Source organism: Mixophyes fleayi, chromosome 1 (genome assembly GCF_038048845.1).
Source record: "Mixophyes fleayi isolate aMixFle1 chromosome 1, aMixFle1.hap1, whole genome shotgun sequence".
Taxonomy (NCBI): domain Eukaryota; kingdom Metazoa; phylum Chordata; class Amphibia; order Anura; family Limnodynastidae; genus Mixophyes; species Mixophyes fleayi.
In genome coordinates, this window is record NC_134402.1 from 407,585,740 (window position 1) to 407,599,543 (window position 13,804).

Below are 13,804 nucleotides of genomic sequence, written 5' to 3' on the forward strand. Positions count from 1 at the left end.
GTCAATTCTTGATGTAAGTATCAAGGGAAAAGTTACTGATGAATGAGGTGATTTTTCTAAAAAAATGAAGAACTTATCTGTCTGTGAGAGGAATTATGGTATAGGCGATAAAGAGCTCCTAGCCATTGAGATCGCTCTGGAGGAGTTGCGTTACCTTCTGAAGGCGGCTCAACATTCTGTGACGGTGATGTCGTACCACAAGAATTTTACTTATCTACAAGAAGCACAATGTCTCAATCCCCGCCCAGCTCACTGGTCACTTTTTTTTCCAGGTTTCAGTTAATTCTCAATTACCGTCCTGGTTCCAAAAGGTTGGAGATCGGGTATGGTTATCAACTCGCAACCTTAGACTTTGTGTCCCATCCATGGAAGCTCCACGCTTTATTGGTCCCTTTTCCATTTCTCAAGTTATTAATCCTGTCTCTTACAAACTTTCCTTGCCACCTTCCCTAAAGATCCATAACTCCTTCCAATCTCCTTACTAAAACCTCTGGTCCTCAACAAGTTCTTCAAGGAACCAGTCACTCCTCCCCCCATCAAATCTTCTCTTGGAGATGAATTTGAATTGTAAAGAATCTTGGAGATTCGTGGCAAGACCCAGTTCCTAGTACATTGGAAAGGCTTCAGCCCAGAGGGGAGATCTTGGGTTGATGAATTTGATCTCCATGCCCCTCATCTCCATGCTGAATTTCTGGATAAGACCAATCCTTTTGGGGGAGAGAAGGGGAGGGAGTACTGTCAGGCGCCATCCCCGCTGTTCTCCTGTGAAGCGGGGATGGGCGCCTGGTAGTTACAGCCGGGGGCATCCTGTTGTTAGGCAACAGGCATGCAGCGCCCCCAGTCATCCTCGTGCCATCGGGCGCGCGCAAGTTGCTAGGCAATGGGACACTTCCCTGTTTCGCAGCAGGGCTGTGTTTAGGCTGTGAGCAGTGGAGGGGGATCCTTATCCCCTCTCACCACTCACCTTGCCACCTCCACTGTAGGAGCACCCTTTCCACCATCTGACGGCGTCTTCCTCCAGTCAGGAGTTTCATTAACTAGTTTTATTTTTGCCAACTTCCAATTTAAAATGTCCTTTTAAATTTTGCTGCCCCCCCCTGAGGTTGCTTATCTCACCCCAGTTTCAACACAGTAATACCTGTGGGCATGCCCCTCCCTACAAACACACACCCTTGCTGTGCCAAAGCACATAGACAGAGGGACTCTCTCCCCGCGCTTAGTCCCAGCCTTCTCCACCCATGTCCCTGATTACACATATTTTATTCCACATAGCCGGTGGCTATTTTAGCTCACATGCACCATTCCCTGGTCCCCCCATGTTCTTTTCATAGCTGTGCAGAATCCTGATTTGTGGGGTCCTAAGAAGCTGCTATTGGCCTTTTGTCCTGGGGAATTTGGTCCTACAACTGCTCCATGTCAGCTTGACGTGGAAAATGTAAAAAAAGCAAAACAAAACATAAACCAAAATACATATAATTATATTTATCATATGCTCCCAATCAGCTGCGTGTTTGGGGTTGTTGCCCTGCCTCCCCCACACCTCCCACACTCCTGTCTTGATTTAGCTCCTCCTCAGGCACTTGCCTGACTCCCCCACATCACCATACTCTCTGTTCCGCTACCCCCTTCTCCATCCTGCTCCCCCTCCTGGTCTTTTCCTCTAGTTATCCAGAGCTTCTTGCCGCAATCCCTCAGTTTTGTACTTACATGTCTGCTCCAGGGGGTCTCCAGGTTGACCTTTCTCGGCTGTCTGGCTAACACAGATTGCAGGAGTACACTTTGCTGGGTATTAAGCTGTTTTGCACTTCAGTACCACAGAGTCTAAGGGGTGATGAAGATTTCTAGGCAGCGCATCGGAGCATGACAATGGTTCGAGTTGAGCTGGAGGAGCTGAAATATGACATTTAGGACCACTTATAGGAGCAACGGCACCAAGAACCACCACAAGACAGGCTGCACAGGTATTGCTGGGAAGAATTGACCTGCACCGGTAATGCTGAGAAACGATGAGCTGCACCGGTAAACGCTGAGAAGCGGTGAACTGCACAGGTGTTTGCTGGGAAGCGATGAGCTGCATCATCCACAATGTCAGAAACCACGAGAGTAGCTGAACAGGAGTCAGAGGAGATGCTTCCTATCAGGTAGAGAGACCTGATGATCTGACACCCAATAAAGGAAGGAGGGCCCTTATAAAGGGAACTGGCTGCAAATGATCCAATCACTGCTGAGCAGAGGTTTGAAGGTTCACGTGGTAGAGCATGCGCAGACAACTAGGCAAGATGGCGTCCGATGAGAGAGGAACGCAAGGCTAAACAGCAGGTAGTGGTAACCAAGGAAAACCAATGAACACAATGAACCACATGGAGCTAAACTGGTGCAATGCAGGGTCATATGACCCATGTGTGTCATCCTTTCCCCATCCTGTTGCGATACTTGGTTGGCCTTGTTGGTCTCAGAGGTTGAGATTTGAGACCCTCCCAACATACTTGTCATAATTCTTGGAGGGAAATAGTTGATTACTGCAGATCCGTTGAGTTACTGATTTAAATCAGGCTAGATTTTAGAGGGATCAAACTTAGATGGCCAGCGGTAAGTTGTGCTGGTTGGATATATCCTAGGGTATAGTTATCGATACGGTTAGTGTATCCAGTAGGAGACGGATTCTGTAAAACCTAAGGAAGGAGCTCCAGGAGGGGTAATTGAACACCTCTTGTTTGCAGTGGATCAAGTCATTTTTTCGGGCACGATCAGGTTCACCTTCTAGGTGAGGGGGTAATATTCGTGCCCCCATTTTGAGGAGTCTGCTAAAAATGCTTAATTGGGTTACTGGCCATGTCATTAAGACTCTCAAGGTTATGGAGCTTAAACATCTCTTGATTACTATAGACCAGGCTTGCTCATTTACACAAGATGGGGTACATCTAACTGCTGAAGGGTTGTGGCTTTTTATTGAGCAAATCTACTGGAAATTGGAGGGTTTGGTTAGGTTACTTGGTGGTGGGCTGTGTGTCCATTAAAGGACCACAGCTTTGGCAGGAAAGCATTGCAGTCAATGACTAATACGTACAGTGCTTATGCTGATTGGCCGCAGGTCACAGCCCCCTTCGAAGTAACGTGGCTCTTGGCCCATTTGTGTGGGCACGTCTTTGTGAGTCAAGAGGGAGTGTAGTCACTATGACGCCAGATTTAGCACCGACCAATTGTAAAGAATTATATCCTGGGTCCAGTGGTTTCAGGGCATGTGGCTTGTCACAACTTACTTGCTCAACACTCCCGTGTTGCTGATTTCCCCTCCCTTTGTGTAGAACTCAGCACTTCCTGGATCGGGCGGTCACGTGATTGTGGCTGGGAGGCGGCATAGTCTTTCTGCAGAGTATATAAACCTCACTCTAAGACTCTAGCACTGTCTCAGCTTTTTTAACTCCTGGTCCTTGTTCGGTTCTTGTGCTCTCGCTCCCGAGTTGCTATCCTGTTCATTGACCATTTGTGTACTAAACTCCGGCTCCGTTCTGACTATCTGCCTCCTGACTCTGTACCTCATTGTCTGCCTGTGTACCAGACCCCGGCTTGTTCCGACACTCCACCTGGCACAAGAACTTATTATTACCCATTCATTTACCTATTCAGATTCAGTTTTTCAGATTGCTGCTAATTGCTTCTTCCCTCTCCTACTGTGTTCAGTATCATGTGTTACACCCAGTGGCAGGTCAGATCCTGTCTTCCGGCGGTTCTTGGTGAAAACCAGGGAATCCGTTAGACTCCAGCGCCAATCTAGGTTAACACAAGGAATCCGACCTCTGAAGTTGTTACATGGCCATCCACTGGTTTTGGATATTAGTTCTTTAGCCAACTTGCAATTTGCTTTCTCCACCGCCATTCTTGTTTTAATTAAACTATGACCTTATTTGTCAAATTTACATTGATGTCTGTGTTTTTCTTTATCACCTACAGTAAATCTTAACATGTGTAAGAGGTTTAGTGTGCAATGTAAAGAGGCATCAACAGTGTGTAGTTTATGGAAAAATCACAAAACTGTTTAGAAATATTTAGATATGTGAATTGCTAAATTTGACAACTTGCTTGCTGAATTATCCTCTGATCTTCAAAGTCAAGATATGAATATGAGACAGTCCCCTTCATATGAAGATTATATTTTCGGCATGTCTAAATATTCTTTATTTTAATATGTTTAATTTTATCCTGAAAAAAAAAAAACCCTTTCTAAATGGTAGCTAAGACAATGAATCTTCTGCTGTTCTTCATAAAAGGCATCCAGAGATGTCTGTCTATTGATAGTTTATCCTCACACAGCTTTGGAAATATGCTTTTAGTGTTGTGAGCTACATGACAGTAAGCGTTAGATAGCTATCAAAATTGATTTATAGCTGCAGAGATTATGAGAACATGGATCAACAAGGTGAATGATTAAGCACAAGCAGAACTTGTACTTTCAGCTGTCTGTTCGTTCATGGGGTTTTTTCATCATAGGGATCAATAATCCCTTTTGCAGGCCAGCTGAATTTAGCTCAAGCTGTGGGGATAGCCTATACCTGTGTGCATGTGCTTTTAGAGATTTTATCTCTGTTCTATTAACTTTTTTTGAACATGCAATATAAGAAACATATTAGCACAGGGGCTACATTATACATACATACATATATATACTGGATAGATAGATAGATAGATAGATAGATAGATAGATAGATAGATAGATAGATAGATAGATGTATATATAGTTATATCATAAAAGACCAATTAAATATGAATCCAATTACTAAATTATATGTAGACGTCTTAACTAAACACATTTGCAAATATATGATAACCCAACTGTCACGTCACAGCCCTTCTGATTGGCCCTATCCCTAAACACTGGGAGCATCCATATTAACTCATTTATTCATGGGTTTTTAAATTGAGAGCAAACTTACCAGGTGGTACTTGAAGCAGACACTATAAGGTCCAGCACTTCCTACCAGCCACTGATCCCAAACCAGCCTCTCAAACATTAATACAGCTGTAAACATTGGTCACGTTGTCTAATCAATGTATAAGTAACAACAGGTGTATTGTATTGAGGTGCTAAACATATACTCAGAAAGGGAAAAGCGAGGGAAGGTGGGAGACTAACAAAGTTATGACTGACAGAAAAATAAAATCATCTGTGAACAAATTTCATTCACGGTTAAAAATATGTTAGAGAAATGTAACATTTCAATATTATTATTAGTATATCTAGATCAATCATAATTTTAAATCAGAATCAGGAGTATAACCTACAACAGAGCAATGCCATGATCAATGAAGAAGAATTGGAGAGAGATAGAGAGGACATTTAGATTTGAATTTTGAATTATGATTTGTCTGCTCTCTATGCTTTTACTTCAAGTACAAATATAAGCCAAAATATAGTGGTGAAGGAGCTAAATGATGATCAAACCAGGGGTCCCAAATGGCTGAAAATTTGATTGATAAATTAGATTTTATACAGGAAATATGCTCCATGCTTTACACATACTCTATTTTCTCTATTATTGAAGAGAGAGAGAGAGAGGTTTCTTCCAGAAGAGGGCAATCTGGCATTTAACAACATTAAGAATATGAAAAATTAGTTTCTGAGTATGTTTTGGAATGTTATGTATGGGCTGTAGCAACAGGACGTAAGAGAGAGCTGACAGTATAGAATGTTTGTGATATTGAATACGAGGAGATATACTTCACTCCATAATGAAGACAGATTTAGGCATGCTCACCATATGTGATGCAGGGAACCTCCTGTCTATACAGCCACCAGCATTGTATAGATAAACCTCAAAAAAGTCTATGAATTCTCAAAGGTACAAGTCTTTAACAGTGTTTTCTCTGATATGCACATATGTGGAACAGTAGGCTACATTAGCTCTGATCCATGTCCACTGATCTACATCTAGGATCTCCCCCATGCCTCACTCCCATGCCAATTCATGGGGACATTCTTTTTTTAACTTGTCAACCTTAAGAAAGAAGCAATATATAGAGGAAAGTAAGCCTTTAGCAGAGGCACAAAAACAAAGAACATAAAGCAAAAAAACAAAGACAGAAGGAACAAGGGCACTCACTAGTGTAGTATTTTCTGTGGAAAAGATAAGCCCAAAATGGGATAACTTATTCTGCATACCGGATTTCTGAATGTAATAAGCCCATCTATATCTAAATCATGATTTCTTCAGTCAGGTTGCACCCTCAAACCACAGTGCAAGATACCAATAGGAAATAAGAAAAGAACCAAAGATAGCACAGTATTGTTAGATGCAGATATAATAGGAGAAAATTTCACCCAATAATATATGTGCGTTTCAAAAACATTAAAAAGTAGGCTTATCTGTACTGTATCACGTCGCTTAAATCACTCTCGGTCCACACTGTTATTTTCTGTCAGCGGGACTATCTGTTCTAGTAGTAGCCAGCCTAGCAGTCAGGGAGATTGGAGATTATAGATGACCAGGGCTGCCTTTTTTATTGTTATATCATGCCTTAGAGATGTTGATCTCCTTAAGGAGGAGGTAGCCCCGTTGTTACATTCAGATATCCAGTCCACAGTATAAATTATCACCTTTTGGGCTTAACTTTTCCATATAAAATACCTCACTAGTGGGCGCCCTTGTTCATGTAGAACAAGTGATGAGCGTTAAACCTCCCTTTAATTGCAACTATTAATACTAGGTTGCATAGTTTTAATGTACATATTTCCTATTGTGCTTTTTTATGTTTTTAGTATTTTAAGTGAAATTCGCAAACTTTGAATTTTATATAGCTTGCCACAGAAGTGCATCACACTTTGTGTTTTTCACATCAGATTTACATTTAAAAAAACAGAGAAACATGGACAAAAAGCCATGTGCTATATTGAGAATGTTTTAGAAACTAAACACCCATCTACATGTATATATATTAGACGTATTGTTGTTGAGACTGTCCCTTCAAACAACTGTCTTTTGAAAATGCTTTATTAACAAAAATTAAAACATGAGTAAGTCTCATACCTCATATAACAATCTACTGGAATACATTTTCATGATGAGCATTGTCCTCAAGGTGATTCATGCTGAAAAGTTATTAACCATCATTGTCTAGTGTCCTTATTCAGTACAACCAAATGTTTTTGTACAGTACATGGGCTGCTTTGAATAAACACGGCTCTTCTGGAGCACAATGGGGAGCAGTGAATTCAATTTGAATAACAGTAGCAATAATAAGTGCTTGACTTTTTGAAAAGTGGTAATTTGTGGAATAAGTGGAGGCTGACAAAGCAACAATGATATGTTGCTTGATTGCTCCAAAATTACCCTTATATCATAGGTATCCAACTGTGCATGATTAGGGGCTATTTTAATTATAATAACACAGGAACATTTTTGCGCTGCTAAAAGGACAATGTAAGGTCTATCATTTTTCTGTTGAATAAATGACCATAATTACACTTAACATAGAGCATCAATGGTCTAGGTTTCAAAGACTTAATATTTGGAAATGAGTACAGTTACTTCCAATACACTGTTTGCAGAAGATGTGCTACAACCATTTTTATGTTACATGTATAATATGTGTCACCAAATGCACAGCGCAGTTCATGATACATATATTGAATGTACCCAGTAGCTCATTAATTCTGGTCATATCATTTACAGTCTGAGATTCCCATGATAAGGGAATGGTGCCCTGGAGGTAATACGATTAACCATTGCCATGTTGCATGTTGCATCGCCCCCTGCCCTTCTCTGTGTTTAAAAACTTCCTTTTGAGTTGGTGGAAGTCAGCTCTATTCTGTATTTTTACAGAACAGTGTTATACAGTGTGTAATAACTAAATATTGCATATGGCACCGCTCTGCACCTAAAATAAAGCAATGCTCTGTGTACAGTATTAGCAGAACCTTTGGTATCTGTAAGCTGTCAGCAGTGTTGGATAAGGATGTTAGTCCACACATGTTAAACTTAAACAAGATGTTGGTTTATTTGTGAACTTCAATACAAGAGTGATGCAGCTACTCACAGGGTTAATAACTGCAGCAGGATACAGGTAGTACAATAGTCCTGTGCAGGTTGTGTACTCTGCACCTCCGTGCATGAACTTTACTGGAACATGCAATGTCAGAGCCTCGCAAGGAACAACGCTACCGGTTCACGCATGCGCATTAGCGCTGGGAGGACGGTCGTGTCATTGCCCCACTTCCTCTCCCACTAGACCACCGGGGACCCAGAAGACAGAGCTCCATACTAACACATAGGGGGGTATTCAATTGTTTCTTTTAACGCGCTAAAACAAAAAAAAACGAGCGCTCTAAAAATATTACCGTTAATACGGTAATTACTCGCTAAATTTCATCTCGCAGCTCCCTGAGCAGTGAGCTGAAATTCAGTCCGCTGGCAACGCGTAAGTACCGTATTAACTGTTTACGCGCGCAAAATTACCGTATAATATGAAGTTTTTTTCGAGCGCTCGTTTTTTTTTGTTTTAGCGCGTTAAAAGAAACAATTGAATACCCCCCATAGAGCAATAGGAATGTAACACAAACAAGCAAATGCAGTACAATGAATAGCCACCAGATGACCCTTTTGAACCATATATTTATTCTACCATTCAGCTTGAGGACTATACTCATCATCATTATCATTGTTTATTTATATGGTGTCACAAAACTACACAGTGCCTGACAGTTGATATAATAAATCATTCAGTAAAACAAAACAAATCCTATATAGAAAAAAAACAAGGATAAGCAAGGTCGAAAAAGAAGGGGCAGACATAAGAGAGAAGGTAGAGAGGACCTTGCTTGCGAGAGGCAGGGCTGCCAAGAGGAATTTGAGGCACTGGTACAGCAAGTTTTTGGCCCCCACACCCTACATAGATGAGAAGGGAAGAGGCGTGTGCCACTGCGTAGCGCCGCCGCCACCAAAGGGGGCGAGGCCACAGTCTTGGAGGTGTGGTCACCATGGGTGTGGCTATGTCAGTTTAAACATGACATATTGGGGGAGATTCAATTAGAAAAAAATACACCCGGTGTCTCCAGGACAGCCAAGGCCTATATTTTTTAGTGAAATATCTGCTGGTTTTTGCTTGCGCACCATAGAGGTGCGAGCAAAAATGAGCGGATATTTTTACCGTACTACCAGTAAAAATGCGTGCCACAATTTTCTTGAATCTCCCCCATTATGTATTAAAATGGTGTTGCTCTCACCTACCTGTTATTGCAGCTTTCACAACCTGGTACTGGATTCTTCTATGTATCTTGGAATGTTGGGATTTGTTTGGAAAATGGACATGAAATGTGGAAAATAATTAGTGAATACAGCACAGATCCCGCAGTATATAATTATATAGCAAGCAAAATATGTGTGATTAAAATAATTGCAGATATCTATATGTTTGAAAATGGTCAGATAATGAAACACAAGTGTAACTGTATAAGAGAAGAGGCTGTCCCTAAGGGCTCTGCAACCCCATACAAAGATAAATGCACATAAAGTAACATGGGGGGGATTCAATTGCAGATGATGTGGCACATGGACATTGCACTGTGCACATTGTTGGCAATTACAGCAGGAATCTCCACCTTCAATTAAAAAAAATATATGTGTGTATATATATATTAATTTTTAGCCCCCCAGACACAGCATAAATTAAGCCCCCCAGACACAGCATAATCCCTCCCCAGACGCAGCATAAATTAAGCCCCCATGTCATATTTTTAGCCCCCAAACACTGCGTAATCCCCCCCAGACACAGCATTATTCCCCTCCCCCAGGCACAGCATAATTCCCCCCTGACACAGAATAATTCCCCCCAGATATAGTATGAATCCCCCCCAGACACAGCATACTTACCATACACTGTGTTAGTTTAGAGATGGAGCTCCTCCTCCTCCTCCTTGCTCTGCCGGCTGCTGGGACTGTGTGTGATGATGTCACACACTGTCGGGGCCTGGGCCTCGGTAACTTGTACCCAACCCACACCCCTCTCGGTGCCCCTGGTGAAAGGTTACAAGCTGAAGGGAGAGAGTAATGCTGAGACAGTAGGACAGGATGGTAGCAGGTAGCGCACAAGGGAGTAATATCAGGTGGGAGTAGGATAGGCAATAGTGAGCAGGTAGGTTTGAAAGAGAGCATGAAAAATTGTTGGGGGAGAGTCTGGGGAAGTGTGATAGGGAGTTCCATAAAGGGGTGCAGCACGGGAGAGGTCTTGGAGGCAAGAACAAGAGGCAATAATCAGAGAGATGGCTCAAGTCAGAATCAGATTTAAGAAGGCGTTAGGGAGAGTATCATGTAATGAAATCAGAGGGGGGAGGTGTTGGTGAGAGCAATGAAGATGAATAGCTTGAACTGGATTCTGGAAATTATTGGGAGCCAGTGTATGGATTTGCAGACTAGTGCTGCTGATGTGGAATGGTGATAAAGGAAAACATGTCTCACTGCGGTAATTAAAACAGTTTAGAGTATGATAGACAAAGAGGAGATGGTCATTCACAGTGTTCTTTATTGTTTTTGCCTTTTTTTAAATATATTTTTATTTTTTATATAGATTTAATGATCTTTTGTAATCTCTATACCTGTAATACCAAATACAAGTGACATAACTTGATATACTACTACCTCATCCAAAATTAAGGGATTTTGGAATGTGGAATACTTGTCTTCCACATTTTTCAATCATATATCGTGATTTGTAGCATTGATAAATTATCAATTTGCCTTCATACTGCTGCCTGTTTGTTAGTTGAGTTTTCCCCAGCTCCAAGATATGCTTTGAGATAGCAAACTCCAATCATTTATTAATATTAGCATACTGCATTTTGTTCTGTATGATTGAATGAGCTTTCAAATGTAGACTACATTATTCACATAATAAACAGGATATTCATCTTCTTTGACAGGTCCTGTATCAAGATCAGTAGTGTTTGCCTACTTCCATTTTCATGCTGTGTATAGTTTTATTTAACTTTTTTATTCAATCTCTTATTGAAATGTTTCAACTTACACATAATCACACAAATACAAGTATAATTATATATATATTACAATTATAAATCCACTTCTCATTTTCTCTAAAACAACTATTTTCTCCATTGACTGCATTGTCATTTCCTAATCAGGCTGCCTCATTCTATAACAAAATACTCACTTTAGCCCTAGACAATGCAGCTCCAGCTACTACATATAGTTTCCGACGATCCAAACCCCAGCCATGGCCCAACAAACAGACCAGCTACCTGCAAAAGTACTCCCACACTGCAGAGCGCCACTGGAGGAAATATCGTTTCTATCCCGATTTCCTCCACTATAAATTCATCCTTTCAACTTACAGCACTTCCCTTTCAATTGCCAAATAAACATTCTTCAAATCTCTAATATCCACACAGTCTTCTAACCCACGTCACCTCTTTGCCACCTTCAACTCACTTCTCTGCCCACCTTCACCTCCTTCTCCTTCCTCCCTCACTGCCCATGATTTTGCCACCTATTTCAAATACAAAATACACCATTCGACTAGATATTTCCTCATGCCAAATTCCACTTATTCCACTCACACTACCCACCTTTACATACACTCCTCAATCCACCCTTAATTCATTCTCTCCAATAACTGAAGACGAAGTCTCTGCACTCATCTTATCATCTCACCCTACAACCTGTCAACTCGACCCTATTACCTCTCAACTACACCACACCCTCTCCTCCACTGCATGCCCACCTCTAACTCACCTATACAACCTGTCTCTCTCCACTGACACATTTCCATCCTCCTTTAAACATGCTCTCATCTCACCTTGAGTGATTAGTGTACAAACACCTCTCTCACTTTCTCTCCTCTCATTCCATTCTGGACTCTCTGCAATCAGGCTTCCGCCCCCAACATTCCACTGAAACTGCTATCACAAACGTTACCAATGATCTACTTACTGTAAAATCTAATGGCAAATTTTCCATACTCATTCTCCTGGACCTCTCTGCTGCTTTTGATACTGTTGATCACCCTTATCTCCTACACACCCTTCACTCCATTGGCCTTCATGACACAGTCCTTTCCTGTTTCACTTCCTACCTATTGAACCACTCCTTTAGTGTTTCTACCTCTGGCACATCCTCCCCTCCACTCCCACTATCTGTTGGGGTCCCACAAGACTCTGTGCTTGGCCCTTTACTTTTTTCATTGTACACCTCTTCTCTTGGGGCTCTAATTTGCTCATTCGCCTTCAATACCACCTCTATGCTGATGACACCCAAATCTATATCTCTTCCCCTGACATCTATCCTTCTGTACTATCTCGTTTAACCAACTGTCTTTCTGCTATATAAACATGAATGTCCCAAAGCTACCTAAAGCTCAACATGTCCAAAACAGAGCTTATTATCTTCCCTCCTGTCAGAGTCACCACCTGCCCTCAAATCTCCCTCACTGTTAATAATACCACAATTTCCTCAGTCTGCCTCGCTTGCTACCTTGGTGTCACACTTGACTCCGCCCTCTGCTTTATTCCTCATATTCAGACTCTTTCGCAGTCCTGTCAACTCCACCTTAAAAACATTGCCAGAATACTCCCTTTTCCTACTCAACATGCTCTTATTAATTCTCTCATCATCTCCCCATTTTGACTATTGCAACCTTCTGCTATCTGGCATTCCTGACACCCATATATTCACATTTAAATCCATCCTAAATCCTGCTGCAAGACTGATCTTCCTCTCTCACCTCTCCACATCTGCTGCACCACTTTGCAAATCCCTACACTGGCTCCCTGTGTCCTCCAGAATCAAATTCAAATTACTAACCCTTACCTGCAAAGCCTTCAACAACACTACCCCTGCATACATCTCAAATCTCATATATAAATACTCTCCCTCCCGCCCTCTGAGATCTACCTCTGACCTGCGCCTTGTCTCATCTCTGGTAAGCACACCTCACTCCTGCCTACAAGACTTTTCCCGTACTGCTCCCCACTTATGGAATTCCTTACCATGCTCAATCAGACTTTCCCACAGCCTTCACACCTTTAGATGCTCTTTAAAAACCCATCTCTGTTTTAGAGCTGACCTTATCCTCAATAACACCATGCACACTAATGCACCCTCACAACTTTCCCAATCTCCATTCTGAAACACATTTACGCCTCTTGTTTCAGCTGTGCTCTCTTCCACTTTGAATGTAAGCTCTCTAATGAGCAGGGTCCTCCATACCCTTTGTTTTCACGTCTGCATTTATTTTGTCTAACTTGTGTTAGGCTGCCGGTTTGATAACTAACTTGCAGAACAGATGACAGAGGTCTTCACCTTTAGCAGCCGCTTTTCCCATAGAGCTTTATGTGCTCACAGGTACATGGATGCCCTCAGGACTTAACTCTTAGCGCAGTGCAAGTTCTTTATACAACACAGCAGCGGCAGGCCAGAGGAGGCTGAGCTGATGGTAGCGGATGGTCAGACATTAGCCGAGGTAAGGGGTCACAAGCAAGGTAGAATGGTCAGATAACACGCCAAGGGTCAGGGTCACAGGCAAAACAGCAGAGTCCAAGATACAGGCCAAAGGGTCAGGGTCACAGGCAAGCAGGCAAGGTCCAAGGTGCAGACAGAAGGTCACAACAGAAAATCAGCAATACAGGAATCCAGAGCAGGTCAGCAACAATGCAGACTGGACGCTGTAGCCAGCAGGGAGGCTAAGCCCTCCCTGCATTAAATAGTGACACTGACCGATCAGGGCTTTTGCCTTAGCAACAGTGAGGCCGAGAACCTGGAAGTGATGCCGGGGAGAAGGCAGAGAGTTGCGGCAGGATGAG